Source organism: Bison bison, unplaced genomic scaffold (genome assembly GCF_000754665.1).
Source record: "Bison bison bison isolate TAMUID 2011002044 unplaced genomic scaffold, Bison_UMD1.0 scf7180017864128, whole genome shotgun sequence".
NCBI classification, from domain to species: domain Eukaryota; kingdom Metazoa; phylum Chordata; class Mammalia; order Artiodactyla; family Bovidae; genus Bison; species Bison bison.
The window spans coordinates 874,846-899,217 of record NW_011494700.1 but is presented as its reverse complement, the minus strand read 5'-3'; the positions used below and the strand labels follow the sequence as shown (position 1 = coordinate 899,217).

The window sequence follows — 24,372 nt, the reverse complement described above, 5'->3', positions numbered from 1 at the left end:
ATTTCTAGTCTTCCTGATTCAGGGGAAAGCTTCTTGCCTTTTACCATTAAGTATGATGTAATTTGTGTGTGTGTGTGTCTGTGTTTTGTGGCTGCCCATTACCATGTTGAAGTTTTATTTCTAGTTAGTTGAGTTTTTATCATGAAAGGGGATTGAATTTTGTCAGATGCTTTTACTATATTTATTGATATCATGTATTTTGTGTTTCTTTTTATTTTTTTAATATTTTGATAAAATTGATTTTCATGTATCAAACCAACTGTGCATTCCTGGCATTAATCCCACTTGTCATAATATGTAATTCTTCATATATGTTGCCAGATTTTGTTTGCTTATGTTTTGTTGATGATTTTGTGTTAATATTCACAAAACATTACAAGTCTATAGCTTTCTTAAGATGTCTTTGTTGGAAATAATGAGTGAACAAGTGCTTAGTCCTGTCTGACTCTTTGTGACCCCATGAACTATAACTTTCCCGGCTCCTTTCTGCATGAAGTGTTCCAGGCAGGAATGCTGGAGCAGGTTGCCATTTCCTACTCCTGGGGATCTTCCAGACCCAGGGATTGAACCTACGTCTTTTGTGTCCCTTGTATTGGCAGGCAGACGAATTGTTTACTACTGTTCCACTTGGGAAGCTTCCTTGTTGGGAATAGTTTATTTTTATTTTATTTTTATTTATTTTTTTGGAAATAGTTTATTTTTAAATGGCTAGTTTCAGTTCAGTTCAGTCGCTCAGTCGTGTCCGACTCTTTATGAGCCCATGAACCACAGCACCCCAGGCCTCCCTGTTCACCACCAACTCCCGGAGTTTACCCAAACCCATGTCCATTGAGTCGGTGATGCCATCCAACCATCTCATCCTCTGATGTCTGCTTCTCCTCCTGCCCTCAATCTTTCCTAGCATCAGGGTCTTTTCAAATGCATCAGCTCTTTGCATCAGGTGGCCAAAGTATTGGAGTTTCAGCTTCAACATCAGTCCTTCCAATGAACACTCAGGACTGATGTCCTTTAGGATAGACTGGTTGGATCTCCTTGCAGTCCAAGGGACTCTCAAGAGTCTTCTCCAACACCACAGTTCAAAAGCATCAATTCTTTGGCACTCAGCTTCCTTTATAGTCCAACTCTCACATCCATACATGACCACTGGAAAAACCATAGCCTTGACTAGACGGACCTTTGTTGACAAAGTAAATGGCTAGTTTAGATTAGCTGTAACTTTTAACATGTTATTGATGCTAATTCTTCTTTATGGGCTTATTTAAGTGCACACATTAAATAAAATGGGATATGAATTAGTCTCTACTATCATATATTGAAGTTTTTTTTTTTAAGGATTGGAAAGAGCACAGTAACACCTATGTTTACAGTGTAATGGCAGAATCTGTTTTGTTCATGAACCTAGTGTGTTTTCTCTTAACTTTTTAAAAAAATTTTTTGTTTGTTTGGAAGTGTTTTTTAATTCTTTGTGTGTGTGTGTGTGTGTGTTTATAGGACTCATTTACTCCATCATTTACCTGAAAAGCAATGAATATATTACAGTATGAATAAGATAAAGTATATTATATGGAGATTAAGCTTAGACTTGTATTTAAGGTCTTATTGCTTTTTTTTGATGATTAGAACAATGAGAATTTTACAAGTGATAATTGCACAGTTTGACTACAGGTAGCACAATAATTTATTGCACAGGTTTCTTTTTTCTTAGCTTGGAACACAATACAGTTTTTCACAGTACAATTCAAAACATTAAAGCCTATTGTCTTCAGACATACCCATATGCATAAAGCTTGTTTCTTTAAACATAATTCCTTGTGAGTGATTTTAACACTTTATAATGCTTTCACATTTGTCATCCTATCTGGTCATCATCACGATCTTGTAACAAATGGGAGAATTAATATTTTAACCTGAACTTACTAGAAAGACACATGCAGTCATTGAGAGACCTTAAAGCTGCAGGTCTTTGTAGTGGCGTTAGAAACATAGCAAGCTAGATGTTCAGAATCCCAGCCATATGCTCTGTCTTATAAATCAAATTATCTGCATAACAGTACCACCTAATGACCATCTCTGATTGCTGAATGGCCTTCATCATTTTCTTTTTGTCCTTGGTGAACTAGAGCAGACAGCAAGTTGCAGTCAGCATTGTCACTAGTCCAGTAGTTTTTATGGTAGATTAAATTCCTCTGAAGGATTGTATTTATCCTCGGTCGAATTTCTGAGCAGAAGATCTGCTAAGCAGTAAGAGTTGCTTGGCCTTTGGGCCTGATCTCACCATCTTTCGTGGAGTTGTTAGCAGATTCCTGTTTCTTAGGGTCCCCTGGTGTTAATGGAGCCCGGGACCATACTTTTGTCTCCAGTCTATAGGATACCCGGAGAAGGCAGTGGTACCCCACTCCAGTATTCTTGCCTGGAGAATCCCAGGGACGGGGGAGCCTGGTGGGCTGCCGTCTATGGGGTCGCACAGAGTCGGACACGACTAAAGCGACTTCGCAGCAGCTATAGGATACCACCCCCTCCTTCAATCACTCATCCCTGTGAAGTTCCAAAGCAGCAGCACTGCAGCACCTAGTGGTGAAACCAGCCTGGACCTTGCCCTTTTGAGTGCTCTCCTGGTTGAGGAGTCACCTGGGTGCAGCGTCTGGCAGCTCCTTTGTGCAGTTGGTGGGGCTTTCTTGACAGCCCAGGTCTGGCTTCCTCTGGGCAATGCACTGAGAATCACCAATTCATTATATATTAGTACCTTACACTTTATAATGTGTTAGTCGCTCAGTTGTATCTGACTCTGCGACCCTATGAACTGTAGCCCACCAGGTTCCTCTGTCCATTGGATTCTCCAGGCAAGAGTACTGAAGTGGATTGCCATTCCCTTCTCCAGGGGATCTTCTGACCCAGGGATGGAACCCAGGTCTCCTGCATTGCAGGCAGCTTCTTTACCAACTGAGCCACCAAGGGAAGTCAGTGATCTGTACTTTATAGAGCTTCTCATTTGATGCTAACAGTGGAAGAACGTAATTTACAAATAAAAGACACAGAGACTCGGGAACTTTTATGACAGGCCAGAAATTGGCACAAACTGGGGCTAGGAAATTGACTTCTGTCAGATGATAAGCTTCCTGAGAACAGGGATTATGTGTTAATCAGTGTTTTAGCCCTAGCACTCAGTGTGTATCTTGGCTCATATCAGGAGCCTGGATATGTGTTGTATAAATGTTGAGCCCCCCACTCCATCCCACATGACTCCCCACAGCTCTGCTCTTGGGAGCTTGCTTATGCAGAAGGTTTTAGACTGTTTCCTGGGACCCTCAGGCCCAGGGACATCAGCTGCTTTCGGAGATGAGCATATCCTGCCAGGATTTTTTTGAAGCCATTCTGCTGTCTTATCTCTGACCTACATAACTTCTGACAGAGTACCTGTGTCAACATTCGAATCACGCGCACTTGCTGGTGGCCAGGCTTCTGTACCATGTGGTTCTGATGGCAGAGTTCATAGAGCTGCTGCTTCAGCTCTGCACTCATGTCTTGGGCTAGGCTTTCTATTCCCTACTCAACAAGCTGTGAGGTCAGCATTAACTCCAAGTGCAGTTATTGCCAAACAATGACATACGACTTCTTCAGCATTCTCAGGGCCAAATAAATAGAATGTTACATGTTTGGAGAATGCAGGAGAGACATATAATGGGTTTATGTTTTTAAAGCAGAAATGCTAATAGTTGATCATGAACTTTTCCCTGTGCTTAAAATGTCAGTGATTTATTTAGCTTATGAATTTTTTTTTTTAGCAAAAACTTGCTTTTAAAATTTAAACCACTTTTGTGTTTATATAAAATATTAAAAGCTCGGTATACCTTTCATAATATTAATGCATAAAAAATAGAAAGTAAGCTGAAAGTAAAATTTAGCCTAAAATGTACTTCAGGTTTTCCTCATTGAGGCTAATCATTTGCTTCAAGTAGGTTTTTAGCAGGCACTGACCCTATTCCAGCACAGATAACGTGGCCTTTTGCTTGGAAAATGCATGGGATTGCAGTGTTTCTCACCAGACTTAACAGAAGTGTGTGTTAAAGTGCAGAGTCCTGGGCCTAACCCCACATGACTAAATCAGAACCTTTTGTAGTCAGGACCCAGGAATGGGCATTTTTGCCAGCTCCTTATTGATTGAAGTAGGCTCTGAAGTTAGAAGCCTGCTGGGTAGAAAATTGGAGCCATGGATCAGAGTCAAAAAATCTTGCACTTAATCGTTGTGCTGTTTAAGCCTGCTGTGATATTTGTATTCGGTTGGCCAAAAAGTTTGTTGAGTTTTCTGTAACATCTTTGGGAAAACCTGAATGACCCATTGGCTAACCCAGTATCTGGAAATAGGGATGATGTAGTTAGGTCAGGGAGGATCCTGTGAACTCTGTGCTGCATTAGTGCTGTGTCTGGCCTACAGTGATGCAGTGGTCAAGAATCCACTTGCCAATATAGGAGATGCAAGAGACACAGGTTCGATTCCTGGGTTGGGAAGATGGCCCAGAGGAGGAAATGGCAACCCAACCCAGTATCCATGGGCAGAGGAGCATGGTGGGCTACAGTCCATAGGGTCACAAAGAGTTGGACACGACTGAGCGACTGAGCACAGCACACAATGCGCACTGGTCTATAGCAGGTGCCAGGCTCAGCAGTGCTTGTTACTATTACATCTCACCCAGAGGATGTAATAGCTGCAGGGACTCGTCGTCTCCCTCAAATAAGACCGTTGAGAATGTTACCAGAAAAATAACTTTGGAGAGACATGAAGTTGTTGCCAGACCCACAACGTGTTTTTGCAAATACAGTGATAATTGCTCCACAGCTGCCCGTTGTTCTAAGTATTATCTGTGGCTGCCGTGGACTCTGGCCCACAGAGGAGGTGATATTTACTCTGGTGCTTGATGGGAAAAGTTCGCTGAGTCCAGCTCTATACAGATGTGGTGTTTCAGTGGAAGCTTCCAGAGGCAGTCAGGCCTTGCTGATGAGAGAGTGCTGGTGGCAGTTGCCAGGGTTCCTGTCTGGGCTCCAGTGCTCCCGCCACACCTGCTGCTTCATGTCTCTACGTGGCCCCAGGCCTTCTTCGGACCCCTCTACCACCTCCTTCACAGCCTCAAAAGCAGTGACAGGAGCCTGGACCATTTCAGCATCCGGGAAGCCTGAAAGCTTCCAAGACCCCCAGGACTCAGGTGTTAAAGTCCCACAGGCGGTAACACGGGAACGGGACTCAGTTTCTAGAGAACATGCAGCCTTCTCACTGCCAAGTTTGAGTTTACATCTAATTCTGGAAACACCCTGTTGTTCATCTCCTACCCCTTCTATGTTGGAAATGGCAACCAAACCTGACTGTCAGATGAGAAAGAAAATGCAAAGCTGATATCAAACTGTGGAAGAATATTATTATGGAAACAGTCACAATCTCCTTCTCTAAACCTAAAAGTCTTAAGTGGAGCTACAACTATTGAAATTTGTGGTTATATTTCACAAATTAAGCTCACCTCCTAGAACTTCTGTTCAGCAAGTGTTTTTTCAGGCTGAAGTGTTTGTCCAACAATCGGTTCATAACATTTTGATGTTTTCCCAGTGGTTTTAATAATAGAAATAATTCACTTCATTCCAAGAGTCCTAGTTCCATCCTTCTTGTTGGAGGCTCTAATGTTGTCATGGGCTTTAGTTGGAAAGGTGCCTTTGTACTGTGGATTTTTCTGTTCCACCCTTAGCATAATTTCCCATGCCCCCCTGGGGCAGATGATGGGGTATATCCATTTTTGCGTGTGTTCATGGTAGGAAAACAGGCATCTGTTATTCCTTAGAAAAAATGTTGGAGATAGAGACATCAGAATGCTGCTGTTCTGTGTTCACCGTGATTTGATTGTAGGTGCTTTTCTCTCGTATTTCTGCTGCTTTGGTGTTTTGTATCTTTCTCCCTGTGTGTCTCATTTCTCCTTTACTTGGTCCCCTAACTCCATTCTTCCTCATCTTTTAACTGGTAATGATATGTAATGTACCCCTTGGGTCCTGCTTCTTTAACTAGTCATAATATGTAGTATACCCCCTGTGTCCAGCGTTTATACAGTATAACTTGTATGGCATTAAATGTTTCTCTTAAAAAAAACAGCTAAACTATAATTAAAAGCCTTTTTCTGTGTCCTTTGATTTAATATTCTTATTAGCTCACAGACTTTCTAATAAGGAGAGAAAAAAATTCTGCCCCTTGTTTTCTTGGCATCTTTTTGTTGCTGTCTCCAACAACAAATTTTTTTTGATTACATTTGATTGTTTGATCAAGTAGATAAAATTCCCCTGATGTTTCCTACTCACTCTAAATTTGAAATACACCTACGGTATTCTTTCAGACTTTATTGTTTCCTAAACCATCTATTTAAATAACAGTCCTAAAGCTTAAATGGCACAATGTTATTGTGGCTAAGAATAATATGTGTAATGGAGCAGTAGATTAGATTTCATTATCATCCTCATAACCATGCAAAAGCCAGTATTCCCACAAAGCACTCAGTAAGTTCTTGTGATTATTAAATTTTGCCAGTACCGTGGTAAATTTATAATGGTTACTTGCAATGATTTGTAAGTGGAGTGAGGAAAAGAACTTGGTCTTTAAATTCAGTGGGACTTCTCTAGAGCCCCGATATTTGAAGCAGAAGCATCCATAAGGACACTAGTCAAGGGGATATCTGTTGCCCATCACTGAACAGATCAGCATTATCTTAATGCATGGTTTTGCTGCATCTGAAGCAAAGCAAGGGGCTTGTAGTGTATTGTGTTATATTGAGACTTCTATGAACTTGAGAGAGTGTGTAGCCCTTTTATAGGGAATGATTGACTTGATGCCTTCATTTCAGTTCCTTTTATTGCTTATCAGAAAACCTTTATATGTGTTTCATAATCCCAAATTTTAATTGGATTATGAGACATAACATCAAATTCATGAAGTGAATTGAATGTAAATTTTTAATAGTGAACCTTCCATACTTGTTCTCTGACATTAAAAAATAGATGATTCTACCATTTGAATTATTCTGTTACACTTTCTGATCCTGCGCTTATGTTCTTGGTTTTCCTCAGCTTAAAATTCCCATCTGCTACTTCCTCCCCACTATATTCCCTCTTCTAACTATTCCAGCTCTCAAAACCTGATTCCTAGTTCATATGCCATCTGCTCTGAGAAGCTGTCCTGCTTTCCAAAGTCAAAAGGGAATGAGTTCTCTTCTTTTGCATTTGAATTTTTGTAATGTTTGCGATATTTTGCCTAGACTTCTGTTTCACAGGTATTTTGTTAGTTTTCAATGATAGGTCTCATATCAGGCTGAACCATATAAATTACCATTATTCAACTCTTTTTGATCCACAGAACATATCAAGTTAATAAAGTCAAACTTCATACTTATTTCATCATGAACTGCACAAACTTTTGAAAATAAATGGTCTGAGTTACTTAAAACACAACTTGGACTTGAATTTACATCAATTTACATATCTCGGTGAGTTTCATACATGACAAATGTTTTCAAGAAATGTTCGTTGAAATGAGATCAGTTGGACTGTCTAAATTATTGTTGCTTTTTATAAACAGCTAATAATTGATTTGGAAAGAAAGCCTGTTCTGTGAGCCACACCCTTTGAAAGCCAGCATACACTGGGGTCCAGTGTGTACTCTGTCGGTTATCCAGACCGTTTCCATATTGTCAGATACCTAAAGTTAAACTTTTTGTCTCCATCACTACTGCTTATGTTTTAGTTTTATCTTGTTATCTTTGTTGAAATATTTTTCTTTTCTTTGCCTGTACTTGTTTTATTTTGCTTTACTTAATGCAGAAATAATAATTATTTTATAATGTCCCTTTCTCAAAATTTTGTAAACTCTTGGCTGGAATTCTGTCAGTGTCCTCCTGCCTCAGAAAATCCTCTCTGGCTTTCTTTATTTAGTCATGGAAAAAAAAAAAATCCTTTCCTTCCTTTGAAATATTTTGTACTTGCTAAAGGTCCAGTTAAATCACAGGACATAAAAGTTGTACTGACAACCTTGGGCATTCTCTGTCCTTTGCCAGAAATAGCAAACTAGATACTCACCTTGCACAAAAATATGTGCATGTTCATCCCTGCTAAAAACATCGTGTATTTGGTAGAGGGGTAGACGTCTAAGGCAGCTTGTAGTGGGGAATCTTGGGCTGGGGTGATGAGTTGGGGTTGGCGGGGAAGAAAGGATGGTCCTGAACAAATGGACAAAATTGTGCATTTTTCTTTATTGATCAACTCTTTAGTTTAATAGCATGCAAGCTGTTTCTCAGTTACATACAGTACACTATGATTTCAAGACATTTCTTTTTTTAGCTCACTTACACTTTTTTCCTAACTATAAGAAATTTTACATGAAAAAAGGTGATTCTAGAATTGAAAAGAAAGCACCATCCATGAATATGTTGAAATGTTTTACAGCATTATATATAAATATGGTTTTATGAATTTCTTTTGTTCTTGTACAAAAATTTTACTATAAAATACTCTTAATTAGGGTAAAAATTCTCATTGACTGTTTTATAAGCTCTGAGGCATGTATAGACATTTTTCATTTGTAGACAGATCCCAGTGGTTGAGATTGCTGGAATATGAGATTCTATAAACTATACAGTTGATTTAGTATAATAATTAAATAAGGTAACTTATTCTCTGATAGTGGGATAAGGGAACAGATTACTGTAAATCCATGGAAGGAGGCTTTCCATGCCTGTATATAATGATATGTATGTGTTTCTGCTGTTCTGGTGAATAATTCAATAGAATGAACTAGATCTTACTGAGCCTAAACTGTAAACTCCGAGGTGGAGATCAGTGCGCTGTGCACTGATGGTGCCTTGCACATGGCAAATCCATAATTACTACCTGTCCAGTGAAGGTTGAGTTGATCAACTAACTACTTGTTGTTTAACGCTATGTGATGAACTCTAAGGACATAGAAAAAACCGTAATATTAGACTTGATCCTTGAGGTTGTATGTTAGAAGTAGAAATAGGAACCAGTGCATTTATAGAGTGACTGGTGCTGAACTCTGTAGTACTTAAAGTGATTTTTTAATAAAAAAGGTGTTGGTGGTGATACTGTCATCCAATTACTGAGTACTTACTTTGTACTGTTTATTGTGCTAATTGGCGTACACATATTATTCCAGTGTATCTTCGTAATAAACCTGTGACTTTTATTCCTGTTATTTTGAATGGATATTTCAATATATTTCAAATATATTTCATGGATATTTTATATCCATGAAATAAGTCAAGGTTCAGTGTATCTCTCAAGATTGCCTAGCAGTTAAGTGTCAGAGCTAGGTTGTGAGGCTTATTGTGTTGGCCTCTTTTACTCCAAGATTGGTCTATGATGGTAGTTGGGTATCAGAGGTTTTCTGGACTCCACAGACCCAGCAGAAAACTTTAGGCTCTTCTCAACAAAAGCTGTAAGGCAGATATTGTTGTCAGTGGACTTGGACTCTACCCATTGTTATTAGTGCCGTGATGGGAACAGAGAATGTTATGCAGGGACTTTTAAGTTGCTTCCTTTGTATCTTTCAGTATCAGTATTAAAATTTACCCATTTTTAATGATAGTTTCAAGATGATCAGTTTCCATTATAAAACATATTTTACATACACCTATAAAAAGTTGTTAAAAACAAACTGAAGTGCTAGCATGGCCGCCATTGCGTTTGAGTTACTTTGAGTTAGGAAACGGACAAAATTGATCTCCATTTGCTGGTTTCGGTTCCTTCCTTTACACATGTTCATATTTTAACCCAGTCTCTAGGAAACCTATCAGTAGGTTCATGATAGTGATCGGGAAATCTATTGATTGATTGCTTTCTAAAAACCATGTAAGCAGTTTTGAACATACAGTTCAGTAGTGTGTGTTCATATTGTTTGTACAACAGATATCCAGAATTTTGTCGTGCGAAACTGAAACTATATCCATTAAAACAACTTTGCGTTTTTTTCCATTTCTCAGGCTGTGGTAACCAGCAGTCTGTTTCTGTTTGTCGTTGACTTGTTTCATTTCGCATATGCCTTGAAGGTTCACCTGCATTGTTGTGTGTGACAGGGTTTCCTTTTCAAGGCTGAATAATACTCCATCGATGTGTATACCACATTTTGTGTGTCTGTTTGTCACTGGACATTTGGGTTGCTTTGACTTCTTGACTGTTGTGAATAGTGCTGCAGTGATGTGTACAACTATCTTCTCTCAACTGTTGTCAGTTCTTTTAGATGTATGCCCAGCAGTAGGATTGCTGGATCAAATGGTAGTTGTTTTTTAATTTTTTGAGGAAATGTCATACTGTTTTCCATATCAGCTGTACCATTTTACAGACAGTGCAGGGTTTCAATTTTTCCACATCCTTGCCAAAACTTTATTTTATTATTATTATTATTTGGATAGTAGCTATCCCAATGGGTGTGAGGTGTCAGGAAGTCTTTTAAAAGCCAGCTGGTGATTCTGATGGTAGAGTAAATGTGTAAACCACTATTTCAGCAAATCGTTGTGTTTCAGATACTACAACCATGCCAGCTTTAGGAATCAATTAGAGTATAGAAAATTTTCTCATTTAATTCCTTGAGAAAAGACTCTTGTGATTTTTCAAAAATATAAGTTTCTAAGAAGAAGTTAGTTACTTTATCAGGTTAACTAATTGGTTAGGTTGCATTTAGGTACTTTCTAGTTTAAGATTTCGGAGAAGGCAATGGCACCCCACTCCAGTACTCTTGCCTGGAAAATCCCATGGATGGTGGAGTCTGGTAGGCTGCAGGCCATGGGGTCGTGAAGAGTCGGACACGACTGAGCAACTTCACTTTCACTTTCCAGTTTCATGCACTGGAGAAGGAAATGGCAACCCACTCCAGTGTTCTTGCCTGGAGAATCCCAGGGACGGGGAAGCCTGGTGGCTGCGGTCTATGGGGTCACACAGAGTTGGACACGACTGAAGTGACTTAGCAGCAGCAGCAGCAGTTTAAGATTTTCATTATTTTGTGATTTTGTTTTACATACTGTTTTTTTTTTCTTATGAAGGTATATTTATTGTTATTTTTAGTTGTGATACAATGCACATAAAGCTTACCATCTTACCAGCTTTTGTTTAGTTCAGGGCATCAAGGATATTCAGATTTTGTGCAGTTGTCACCACTATCTTCAGAACTTTTTTCAAAACTACAGCTTTGTACCCATAAACAATAATTCTCTTCTCCTCCTAGTCCCTAGCAACTACCATTCTACTTTCTGTTTTTGAATTTGACTACTCTAGGTGTCTCCTATAAGCAAAATCATAGTTTATTTTTTGTGTGTGTGGCTGGCCTATTTCAAATTTAAAAAATTTGAAAATATTTTGTTGCAGCATTTAAAATATATTTATTTAATAAACATTTACTGAGTACTTTGGGAATAGAATGTATGTATCTAGACACTCTCTTCCCCAAGGTGTCCCTTACACACTTTAAACATCTCTCAAGGCAAGTTAGTATTGTATACCAGTTTAATTGACAGTTTTTTTCTTACACATAAAATAGCCGTATATTTTACAGTCGATTAGAACTTGTATCCAGTGATGGTGCCTGCATGCTAAGTTGCTTCAGTGGTGTCTGACTCTCTGAGATCCTGTGAACTGTAGCCCACCAGGCTTCTCTGCACATGGGATTCTCCAGGCAGGAATACTGGAGTGGGTTGCCATGCCCTCCTCCAGGGAATTTTTCAGACCCAGGAATCAAACCCACACCTCTTATGTCTCCTTCATTGGCAGGCGGGTTAGGATAGATCATTTCCATAAGGAAAAATAATTACCTAGAAAACATTAATTTAGGGATGCCCTTACCATTCCGAATAAATGTTTTAATTTAACTAAAGAACAGAAAAGCTGTTTGGTATCATTAATCAGTACATGCGAATCATTACTCTGAATGATTATGCTTCATTTATTTTGTGTCAGAATGTTTTCCATACAATAATAGAGAATAAAAGTGCATCATTAATTACAAGAGAACAGCTCACACATGTGTGGGTATGTGTATTTCCGTATCATCACACAGTGAGGGAAATTTAATACAAGAAATAATTTATCCTTACAGAACAGTTGATGATTCAGTTAAATAATAGTATTACATTTATGACCATTTATAATTATGCCTTATAATGGTTTTCAGTAATGCTTGCAAAAGTTTTTAGAAACATTTCCATATATTTGTGTTTTCTAATTCTAAATGAAAAAGCCTTTTTAACAATATGGCTTTTATCTTTGGGGGATACCAATTAACATGTGTTAGAGATAAGTTTAACTTTTTTTTTTTTTTGTGGAATGGGAGCAGTTAATTTGCAGAGCTTCGCTGTGGTGGGATTTCTGAAAGAGAAGACTAATTCTTGTAAAGAGTTACAGTTCTGTGCGTGGAATTTTGGACTTATTCCTTTACCGTAAAGATGGACCCTTCCTGATGAGAACTACTGTGACAGTCTGCCCTTCTGGTTATCATAACTCCTCTGTCCTTCAGTAACGTTCCTTTTAGCTCTTCCCCTTTCCCCTAGCTGTCTGGACTCTTGTCAGAAAACCACAGAACAAACAAACAGAACCCACTTGCAGTATATGGTTGCACTCTTATAAAAGCACACAGTATTGTCCTGGGTCCAGAAGGCCGCTGAAGGAAGCGAGCCCCCAGTTTGTTTCACCAGCTGCATTTATTTTCAGAGTAGAGGACTTTATAGTTCAATAACTGCTTAAAAGATGTATGTCTCTCTTTCAGAGATGAGAAGTTACATAGACAAGAAAAACTTAGGCAGTTTAAATGATGCTACAGGAAAAAGTGGGTGGAGAACAGAATTGGAGAGATTCTTGGAGAAAGTCATAGTCTTTCTCTGAACTCTGTCCTCTCTCTTTTTTTGTAAGAAGGCCAAAATCATTTCAACACTGTTTTTTCAAGCACCAAACAATTTTCAGATGGTTTCTTAAATATTGCTTTTTAGCTTATGCTTACAAGGAGTTTCTGACTTACAATTTTAAGGAAACTTTGAGTAATTTGTCTTAGAAAACTCATCCTAGTCAGAGTTAGGATTTGAGTCTTCTGATGTTTAGGCCTGTTTCATTTGCAAACATCACACTTAGTGATTCCCTAATAACTTTATTACATTTCACTCCTTGCCCCCCAGTTATGATATCATTAATTTCGGTATTGCAGTGTTAACTTAGAGTTAAAATTTTTTTGCTCTAGGCTCTGATTTTTAAAAGCTGTTGAAGCCAAAATTCTTTCAGTATGGAATGTTCTTTTGATTTTAGGAGAATATGAAAAAAGAAAATAAGATTTATACTAATATTTTGTTTAGCACCCATAATCTATATAAAACTATGAAAAAACTCATTTTTAATATAACTGAGAAAATAAACCTACTTATTTCTCTTTTTTTAAAGCAGATTTATTGAGATAGAATTCACATACCGTATAATTCACCTATTTAAAGTATACAACTCAGTGGTATTTAGCATATTCAGAGTTGTGCAACAATAACCACAATTAATTTTAGAACATGGAAAACCTACTTTTAAAAGTAGAAGTGTTCAGGGACATACGGGCGGTTTTCAGTATTTGGCTGTTATGAATAGAGCTGCTTTTAAAAGTATACGTAAAAAATAATCTTTAAATTAATGTCAGAATCGTATGTTTGAAATCCTTTAATTATATGGTAATTATTTCTCAGCTATTTAGAGAGATTTTTTTTTGCCAGTGTGCTGAGCTGAAAAACTTTACTATATGCCAGCCTTTAAAAAAAGGTTTTTTTTTTTTTTTTTTATTATTTCACTGACTTAAGGTTCTCTATTCCTGTTTTTATAAGGTTTTGGTCAGGAAGGTGAAATGAACAATGTTTGCTTAAACAAATGCCTTTCATATTTTACTGTAGGAGCTATAAACATACACATGGTTAGATTTCTGTTTTAGTTTATCATTCCTAGTGGGTCCCAAGCACAAAACCTTATGTAGCATTATTTATTAGGCAGTAGTTCTCAATAATGAACACAGCTTAGAATCACATGAGTGTAAAAAATACTAGTATGTTTATTCCTCAGATATTGTAATTTAATTGATAATTTTGGCATGGTACCCAGGTTCCAGTAGCTGGCAAGTTTTAAGTTTCCTATGAGATTTTCACGTGTGGCCAGGAAAAACCTATTTTAGACTTATGCTGTCAAAAACATTTTTAAAAAACAATTTCCCTTTTGTCTGTCTTGTCTGAAGCTTAAGAAAAAGAACTGATTTAATCAAGGCTAGATTAAAATGTTGGAGGGGGACCCTGATTAATTCACTAGGTAACACCTTTGAAGCTCATATCCTCCGTACTTAGCAGATGTCTGCTGTGTGGAAGTTCCTTCCTTCTTTCCTTCGACATTTATTAAGTGCCTACTGTCTGTTCCAGCACTCTTTTTATACCCTGAGGATATAAATACAATTTGGAGTCCTTCTTACATTTGAGTTGGCAAAAGATGCATAATAAATATTTGTTGAATTGAATAGAATCACAGCTGAGTCCTCTTGGCCTACTGCTATGCAGTGCCTCAGATCCTTTGTAGAAATTATGCCTTTTTGATATCCAGGAACATTCCAAGCATTGTTTGTGATTTCCTCATTTCTCTGCTCAGGGACACCCTAAAATCTAGCCAGGCTTGAGTCATCAGGATAGAGTTGGTTAGGAATGGTGATTGAGGTCTCACTTCTCTATATATCCCAAAACCTGGGTCCTACCGGCAACGGAGTTTTATGTTTTCTCAACGTCAAGTCAGATGACAGAGATGAGGAAGATGGGGCTGTAAATGAGAGGTGGGTGTCTCTGAAGGACTTGGTCTTAGAAGCCAGCCTTGCACTCAGTCCCATGGTGCATTTCCTTCCTGAGAGCAGGAAAAGGGGAAGCATGGTATGTTTCTGTAGTGGTTAATACATGCTTACTGTGTTGATCATCTCTCCTGTGATTCCCTACAGTTGCTAGGCTATTTTAGAGTTGACTTTACTTACGGAAAAAAGAGTGCTTAGAACAAAATAATAAAATGTCCCTGTGTGTGCATGTGAGCCCAGGCTGTGTTGCATGTATGCATGCACACTCACACATACCCTTAAATATATATTTAAGAGTGAGAAAACAGTAGCAGAGTGCTTCCCAGGTGGCCCAGGCGAAGAACCTGCCTGTACTGCGGGAGATGTGGGTTCAGCCCCTAGGTTGGGAAGATCTCCTGTAGAAGGAAATGGCAACCCTGCAGAAGGAAATGGCAACCCACTCCAGTATTCTTGCTTGGAGAATCCCATGGACAGAGGAGCCTGACGGGCTACAGCCCATGGGTCTTAAAGAGTCGGACATGACTTAGTGACTAACCAACAACAATCACTGCTGTAAAACAAACAAACAAACAAAATAACAACAACAATACAAAAACTCAGTTAATTTTAGCGTTTCCAGCCTTTCAGTATATAGAAAATACCTCGTGAATAAGAGTAAGTGGGTGTGTGTTGCTGGCTTTTGTATCTTGCAGTGGTGCTTATGATGGGTTTGTTACGAGGCAAGAAAGAACAATTTCAAAGTTTAACAAGGCATTCCTCCTGTTTGAATCTTTGCTGCCACTCTTGGCATTATTAAATTTATGTATGCAATAGTGAATAATGATATCTGGAGTTGTAGCCTGCCACATGTTTTTAGGAAAATATTTGAAGAAATGCATTCTGCTTTACTTTATAAATGAAATGATGTTTTGTTGTCGAGATTTTCCCTCACACTGTGTTTCCCCCTCAACTTTTACACTTTTTTATTTGGGCTGTTTGGCTTATTTATTTTGTTTTGTTAAGAGTTTATTCTCTGGACAGGTGTGGATTGGCATGTGCCTTTTAAAGACTTTTGTTTGTTGGGGAGCTAGACATATACCAAAGGAGCTTCTGTGTGGCTGCCTTTCAAACAAAGCTTCCTAATTTCAGTGTCATTGAGTCAGCAGCTGGTGCAGCTGAATTCAGAGGAACAAACATACTTATTGAGTGTTTTCTCTAAAAAACAGCCTGAACAAAGCATTTCCTTAAGCAATGCTGAGCAGGATCTGGAACTTCCTATTCCTCAAAAAAGTCTCAGAAAGGTTTGCGGAAGTGCAGAGGTCAACATGACTGCCTATAACACGTCTCCTCTACACCCAATCCGTGGTAATTGACTCCTTTTAAAAATCTCGTCTTTTAAAGTCGTAAGATCAGTATCTGTAAATAAAAAGCAAACAGAAAAACAAGGAAACCTACTTTACCAAAAAAAAAAAAAAAATAGGAATAATCAGTTATTGGTAATAATCAGTAAATACCATGGTCATATCAGCTAGATCATTGTTAGTAATGCCAGAGAAGTGCATGACACATATGCTGGTTAATTTAAGAAGAATATTTAAAACATTGTAGCTTATACTATGGTGTGATATTTTCACATATGATTGATTTATTTTCTTGCAGATAATTAAGGTGATTAATTGTCTACATAATTTATATTTCTTCTATAAAGATCTTTGAAATGGTAGAAATTAGGAGTTAGGCAAGAATCCATTCATGCATTTAAAAAAAATAAGCATTCTTTCATTTTATATAAAAATCATACTTTCAGTCATTTTTTTTTTTTTTTTTTTTTTAGGGAGTACTCTCATATACCAGACACTCTGTTAGTACTTACAGGTAGAAAATGTATGATAATATGCAAAGAGTTAAGTAATAATAAAGGTAAAATAATAAACGTAAAATATAATTTGGGGGACAAGGTAAGTGGCGTAGATATGCTTTCATCCGTTTTATTTCCAGATAAACTTCTATTTCAAGGTAAAATTTTTTTTAGCAAGAACTTAAGAGTTCATAAGGAGGAGCCAGACATCCTGGAGTGTGAAGTCAAGTGGGCCTTAGGAAATATTACTACTAACAAAGCTAGTAGACGTGATGGAATTTCAGCTGAGCTCTTTCAAGTTGTAAAAGATGATATTGTTAAAGTGCTTTAGTCAATAGCAAATTTGGAAAACTCAGCAGTGGCCACAGGACTGGAAAAGATCAGTTTTCATTCAATCCCGAAGAAAGGCAATGCCAAAGAATGTTCAAACTGCCGTACAATTGTGCTCTTTTCACATACTAGCAAGGTAATGCTCAAAAGCTTTTAAGGCAGGCTTCAACAATACCTGAACCAAGAACTTCCAGATGTACAAGCTGGATTTAGAAAAGGCAGAGAAACCAGAGATCAAATTACCAACATCTGTTGGATCATAGAAAAAGCAAGGAATTCCAGAAAAACATCTATTTCTGCTTCATTGACTACAGTAAAGCCTTTGTGGATCACAAAAACCTGTGGGAAATTCTTATAGAGATGAGAATACCAGACTACCTCACCTGTCTCCTGAAAAACCTGTATGCAGGAGAAGAAGCAACAGTTAGCACTGGACATGAAACAACAGACTGGTTCAAAATGGGGAAAGAAGTACGTCAAAGCAGTATATCGTCACCCTACATATTTAACTTATATGCAGAGTACATCATGAGAAATGCCAGACAGTGAATCGCAAGGTCGAATGAAGATTGCCAGAAGAAATACCCAGCAACTTCAGATATGCAGATGATACTACCCGAATGGCAGAAAACAAGAAGAAACTACAGAACCTGTTGATGAGGGTGAAAGGAGCCAGTGAAAAAGCTGTCTTAAAACTCAGCATTCCAGAAACTAAGATCATGGCATCCAGTCCCATCACTTCATGGCAAATAGATGGGGAAAAAGTGGAAACGATGGCAGATTTTATTTTCTTTGGCTCCAAAATTACTGCAGACTGTGACTGCAGCCATGAAATTAAAAGATGCTTGCTCCTTGGAAGGAAAGCTATGACAAACCTAGAGAGCGTATTAAAAAGCAGAGACAACACTTTGCCAGCAAAGGTCCATAGAGTCAGTGCTATGGTTTTTTCAGTAGTCATGTGTGGATGTGAAGAGCTGGACCATAAAGAAGGCTGAGTGCCGAAAAATTGATGCTTTCAGAAACTTTGGAGTGGGTAACCTTTCCCTTCTCCAGGAGATCTTCCCAACCCAGGGACAGAACCCAGGTCTCCCACATTGCAGGCGGGTTGTTGACCAGCTAAGCCACAAGGGAAGCCCAAGAATACTGGAGTGGGTAGCCTATCCCTTCTCCAGGGGATCTTCTCAACCCAGGAATTGAACTGGGGTCTCCTGCATTGCAGGCTGATTCTTTACCAATTGAGCTACTAGAGAAGCCCCCTTTGGATAGCAAGGAGCTCAAACCAGTCAATCCTAAAGGAAATTAACCTGAATATTCATTAGAAGGACTGATGCTGAAGCTCCAATACTTTGGCCACCTGATACGAAGAGCTGGACTCATTGGAAGAGACCCTGATGCTGGAAAAGATTGAGGGCAGGAGGAGAAGGGACAACGGGATAAGATGGTTGGATGGCACCACTGACTCAATGGACATGAGTGAGCAAACTCTGGGAAATAGTGAATGACAGGGAAGCCTGGCATGCTTCAATCTATGGGGGTCGAAAAGAGTTGGACATAACTTAGCTACTGAAAAACAACAATGAGGTTTGAATACTGCCCCTATTTTCTGTACTTTTGTAATCTAAGTGTCAATGAGACACTGCTTTCTTGTTCCAGGGGAAAAAAAAGATTTAAGATGTTATTAGATTATATTGTGTTTTACATTTTTTTGTTTATACATGTAGAATTTCTCATACTTTTCCATCAGCATTTATTTAAAATAAGAAAAATCACTGTATAGGGTCAAATTTTGGGCCAGTCAAGAAAGGTGTTGTTTTCTTGTAATGCCATAATGTACTTGTCCCATAAAATAATCCACTGACAACTTAGTTTCTTTATGTTACTACTTATTTCTGTTGAATTAATTTTAGTTTTCTGTCTATTAATTTTTGTAACCTAAAAATAACTTTGTCTCACAGATTAAGGAATTATTTTATGTAGGTTTACTACCTGATTTTTCATAGTGACTTTTCATTTCCTAAATCTTATGCGTATTTCTCTCAGGTTTTAATGAGATATTCCCGAGTATACTGAGGTCAGGATTAGGTAGACAGGTCGTGTTAGAGCATCCATGACAGGTACGATTCTATAGATTATTTGGCTTCTGTTTCTAGGCCAAGACACCGTAGTATTTTTATGTGGCTCTCTCACATTCTCATGAGCATTCACTTGTAAGTAGATATTATCTTTAACATGCATTATTTAGTAAGGTATGGTGGTTAATACTGTGAAGAGCATCACAGCTCTGCAAAGGTAATATCTGCTTTATTTTTAGTTCTATTTGGTAATGTTTAAATTTTAAAAATGTGTTTATGTGAGTGAAGAGTGGCCCTAGAGAGAGATCTTCTATGAGTTGTTCATTGTGCCTTTGCACAGATTTCCTATGTTTACTTATAACTTACCACCCTTGATTCCATAAACACCTAAAACAGATTTTTTGTTGTCACAAAATGATTTATCAGGGAAATTTTACAAACCCACTTCCAGTGTCTCAGTAGGCCCTAGCATTGCACACAAAGGGGTGTTTAAAACTACATTGCCTTCCTTTCTCATTCCTTTTCCCCAAACAGATGCCGTTCTCACCCTCATGGACTAATGTTTGTGTTACCAAGACAGTGGGTCTCTGTGTCAAGAACTTCTCAGCTTCTCACTTGACCGATTTTTGGTCTCATCAGAGCCTGATTCTCTCCCCAATCCTTCTCTCCCCTCTGAGACAGGTGGCTTATATGAACTGGGGCTGCCCTGGCGTTGGCCGTCTTAGAATCTGGGTCCTTCCGGCTTTTCTCAGTTGGTGCCGCCTCTGTGTCTCCCATGACTCTCTTCATCACCTCCTCTGTCTATGAAAATCTTTAAGGTTATATCATCTGAAGAATGCCAACTTCTTCCATTATGTTTTTCCATTCTCTAAGAAGAGCCTTCACTTTCTTTTTCACTTCATTTGAAGGAATGTTTCTTAAAGAGCTGTTTTCCACTTCTTGATCTTACAACTCCAAGTCAAGGTCCTGAGCTGATGCACCTGCTGCTGAGCTCAAATATTTCTTTTTGATTGTATAGTGGCATTTCAGACTTACCATGTGTCCATAGTTGAATTCTTTTTTAATACTGCATTTCCTGTTTTTGTTTTTTAACTTATTTTTAAAAATTAACTTTGTATTGGAGTATAGTTGTCTTACAATATTCTGTTAGTTGCTACCGTACAGCAGGTGAATCAGCTGTATGTATACACATATCCCATCTTTTTTGGATTTCCTTCCCATTTAGGTAACCACAGAGCACTGAGTTCCCTGTGCTATGCAATAGGTTCTTGTTAGTTACCGGTTTTATGTATAGTATCAAGAGTGTATATATGTCAATCCCAACCTCCTAAATCATCCCTCCTCTTTCTCCCTCGCCCCCCTGCCCCCACTCACTGTATTCATATGTTCGATCTCTGTGTCTGTGTCTAGTTTTGCTTGGCAAATTCCTGTTTTAATTAAGGAATCTTTGACCACCAGGTGCTACATCCCTAGACCTGGGAACTATCCTTTACTCACCACTGTCGTCTCTCATCAGTCACCATGTCAGGCTGATTTTACCTCCTCAATATTGTTCTTCTGTTATTTTATGATTTTTAGTAGACTGTTTTTATAACCTTATGTCATCACTGGTCTCTTTCCTTTCTGTATTATCTCCATCCATTCGCTTAACTGGAAGTATGCTTTGCTAAAATATGCGTGTAATGGTGTCATTCTTTTGTTTTACATTTAATGATTCCCCACAATTTATGGTCTGAAACTTAAATAATGTAGTTCCTGGTGATAATGCCTCCTGCTCTCCCTTTCCAGTCATGCACAGTTTGGGAAGTTTTGGTGTCTGGTCCTCTGGTGCTTCCTAGTGTGGCTCTGGTTTGTCACATGGGCTGTATCATAATGTGCCTTTCTAACCAGCACCCAACACCTGAAATCGCGCTTTAGGCCTCAGCTGTAGCCTTACTGACCGTATCAACTCAGTCTGCTGTTCTCTAGACTGAGTTAGTTATTTTCGTTTTGACATTTCATGTTTATTTACAACACTCAGTATAACGCCTGCAGTGCAGGAAACCCCGATTCGATTGCTAGGTTGGGAAGATCCCCTGGAGGAGGGCATGGCAATCCACTCCAGTATTCTTGCCTGGAGAATCCCCATGGACAGAGGAGCCTGGCAGGCCACAGTCCATGGGGTCTCAGAGAGTCAGACACAACTGAGCGACTAAGCACAGTGTAACAGGTAGCTGCTTCTGTTAGCACATCCATCTACCCCATTAAACTGTGACTTACTGGAGGGCTAAAACCTTATTTGTATTCAGGCTCTATTTTACTGCCTGGTACATAGTAGACTTTCTTCACAAAAGAAGTAAGAATAGTAAAACTTTTCTTCACAAAAGAAGTAGGAATCAATAGTTGATCAGTAAGTCAGAAAAATTATTAAAACACAGAGACATAAACATGATGTATACATATCTAGAATATTTTAGACATAGAACTTATACATGTTTTTTTCTCTGTTACAAACCTTTTGTAAGACCAAGATGTTTTCTTTCAGTGTGAACCCAAAAATGGGATTCAGTATTATCTTTCTTACCAAAACCAATAGTGGATTTTATGTTATTTCCAATTCGTTTCTTTTAAAAGTGAAAGTAAAGTCCTTTGAAAGATATTTTCCCATTGTACAGTTATGATGTCCATGCCTTATTCACTGGGAGCTTTAGAAATTATTACTTTATTATGGACGAAGCTTTGAAAATTTTGAAAGCATGCAACGTATTTCTCATAGAAAATGAACATTTTCTTTTCATGCTCCTATTTCACTTCTTTGCTACATCACTGAATAAAAATCACATTATTAAAATATAACTGCATAAACAGGTTTAGGGTCAAAACTACTCTTACTACAAATATGCTCAGCTGATGGCAGCAGAGACACTCGCTGTGCTCCAGAAGGAGACTGCTGGTGGGGAAGATCCCTGGTGCATCAGTCAGCATGATTTATCATGCAAGGAGAGTGGAGCTCATTGGTCCATCTGGACAGTTGGTTAAGTGGAAGTTGGTTCAAAGCCTTCTACCATGTTTGTCTGAATGATGCTGAAAACATGGTTATCTCGGTTACTTGGCATTTTGGTATTAAAAGAGCTGACTAGAAATGTGCCTGCTTCCCTGTGCACTCTGTCCTCAATATCATTTTTAAAAATGTTAAATAAGACCACTTGGAAGCACCTGTCTTCTGGACATCCTTGCGTTTGTACATCTGTTTGTCTGTCATTTGTCTCCTGCTTTAATCACAGTAAAATGTAATTTTTAAAACTGATCCTGGGTTTGCTCCAGTCTGTTGATAGCTCTCCAGTAGAATGAGTGCTCAGCTATACTCTGCCATCAATTCCTGTTTGTTTTTGTCTCTCAACATGTTGTTTTCTCTACTAATTGAAACTCCTTCATTTTGAAAATTTCTGCTTGGGCATCCTTGTTAGCAACTGCATCCTCTGCACAGGGGCTGGTTGTAATGAGACTTTTTTTAACTTAATTTTTTAACTCGAATATAGTTGGGTTATCATGTTGTGTTAGTTTCTGGTAAAGGGAATCACTTATACATATATCCTCTCTTTTTTTGCATTTTATTCCCCTAGAGGTCATTCAGTTCAGTTCACTGTTAGTCACTCAGTCGTGTCTGACTCTTTGCGATGCCATGGGCTGTAGCCCACCAGGCTTCTCTGTCCATGGAATTCTCCAAGCAGGAATATTGGAGTGGGTAGCCATTCCCTTCTCCGGGGGATCTTCCCGACCCAGGGATCAAACCCAGGTCTCCTGCACTGGAGGCAGGTTCTTTACCATCTAAGCCATCAGGGAACGCCCGTAATTAGAATTTTATATTTGAGCCAACAGTTCTCAAAATCTGCCTTGAATCCTTAACTGTGTGATAATGCCAGTTGAATTTTTGTTGCATCTTATTTAGCAGTTAGATTTAGATCCGCCTTTAAACGACTCTGTCAGTCTTTGATTTAGGTCCTGCAGTTTCTCTGTTTCGGAATTGGTATTTGCAGTACTCTTAATACTTTCACTGATAAAGACCAAGGAAACAGTTATTCGGTTTCTTTCTGCCTTTCATGCTAAAGTACATTGCTTTTTGCTTTGCAGAAAATCTTACTTTGCTTCCCGAAGTTTTATCTTTTTAAGCAACATTTTTTCTTTTTTTATTGGCTTTGGAGGACTTTATAAGGTTACTGTCAAATTTTTTCTTGGCAGGCCTGATGAGTAGCTTGTCCTTGACCTACTAATCTTTGAGGGTTTCCTTGTATCCTTGATAGGACTCGCATTCCGGTTTTTGAAAAGCGTTAGCTATGTGTGTCCCCTCTGACCCTGGTTCCTCTAAACCTCTACCCAGGACCTAATCGTTTGAATCCCTGGCAAATGTTTATCTTGAGCTATGGGTAAGGTCTTTAAAATGGTCTTCAAAGTACCTAGGTTTATTTTCTTTAAGCTGTGTGTTTCCTTTTTAGGGATAATGCCCCATTTTTTTAAGAGTTGGCTAGTGACATGTTATTGCTGTATTCCATGTTTGGAGTGATGGTGCTGTCTTTTTAAAAACATTTTATTGAAGTACAGATGATTTCCGATACTGTGTTAACTTCTGTGTTACGGTGAAAGTTACATGTTTTACACATATATGCACATTCTTTGCAGTTATGGTTTATCTCAGGGCATTGTCCTGTCCAGTAGAACTTTGTTCCATTTATCCATCCTATATATACTGTTTTGCCTCTGTTAACTCCAGACTCCTAATCCTGCCCTCCCGCACGCATGTCCCCCTTGACAACCACAAATCATTTTCTGTGTCTATGCGTCTGTTTCTCTTTTGTAGATAAGTTCATCTGTGTCACATTTTTGCATTTCACATGTAAGTGATATCATACACTATTTGTCTTTCTCTTGGTGACCGACTTTGCTTAGTATGATAATCTCTTGTTAGTTTTGGCAGCGCTTTCCCAGTCTTTGATTTTTCAGTGTTAGGTGAAAACTCTTCGATCTGACACTCAGAGAAATATACTCATATTACATTACCATTATTCTTGGTGTTTTCTTTTCACTATCTTATTTAAAACTCTGAGGCTGCTATGGAAAGGATCATAAAAGCAGTGCCTCCTAGTTGACTATTCAGGCTTTTTCAGTATACAGTGTATATGAGTTGAAGTGGCTATATTTCATAATAAAAGACAATTATTTATGGATAAAGAAAAGCATGCTAGACTATTAGAGCAAGTAGCTTAAGAAAGCAAGTGTTCCAAATATTCACC

The 24,372-nt window shown here is 38.4% G+C and overlaps 1 protein-coding gene across 7 annotated transcripts in view; it reads left to right on the top strand.

The window, feature by feature from the left end:
- The window catches only part of KLF12 (Kruppel-like factor 12), a 528,361-nt gene that overhangs the window by 47,208 nt on the left and 456,781 nt on the right, over positions 1-24,372 (top strand). The window lies entirely within an intron of this gene.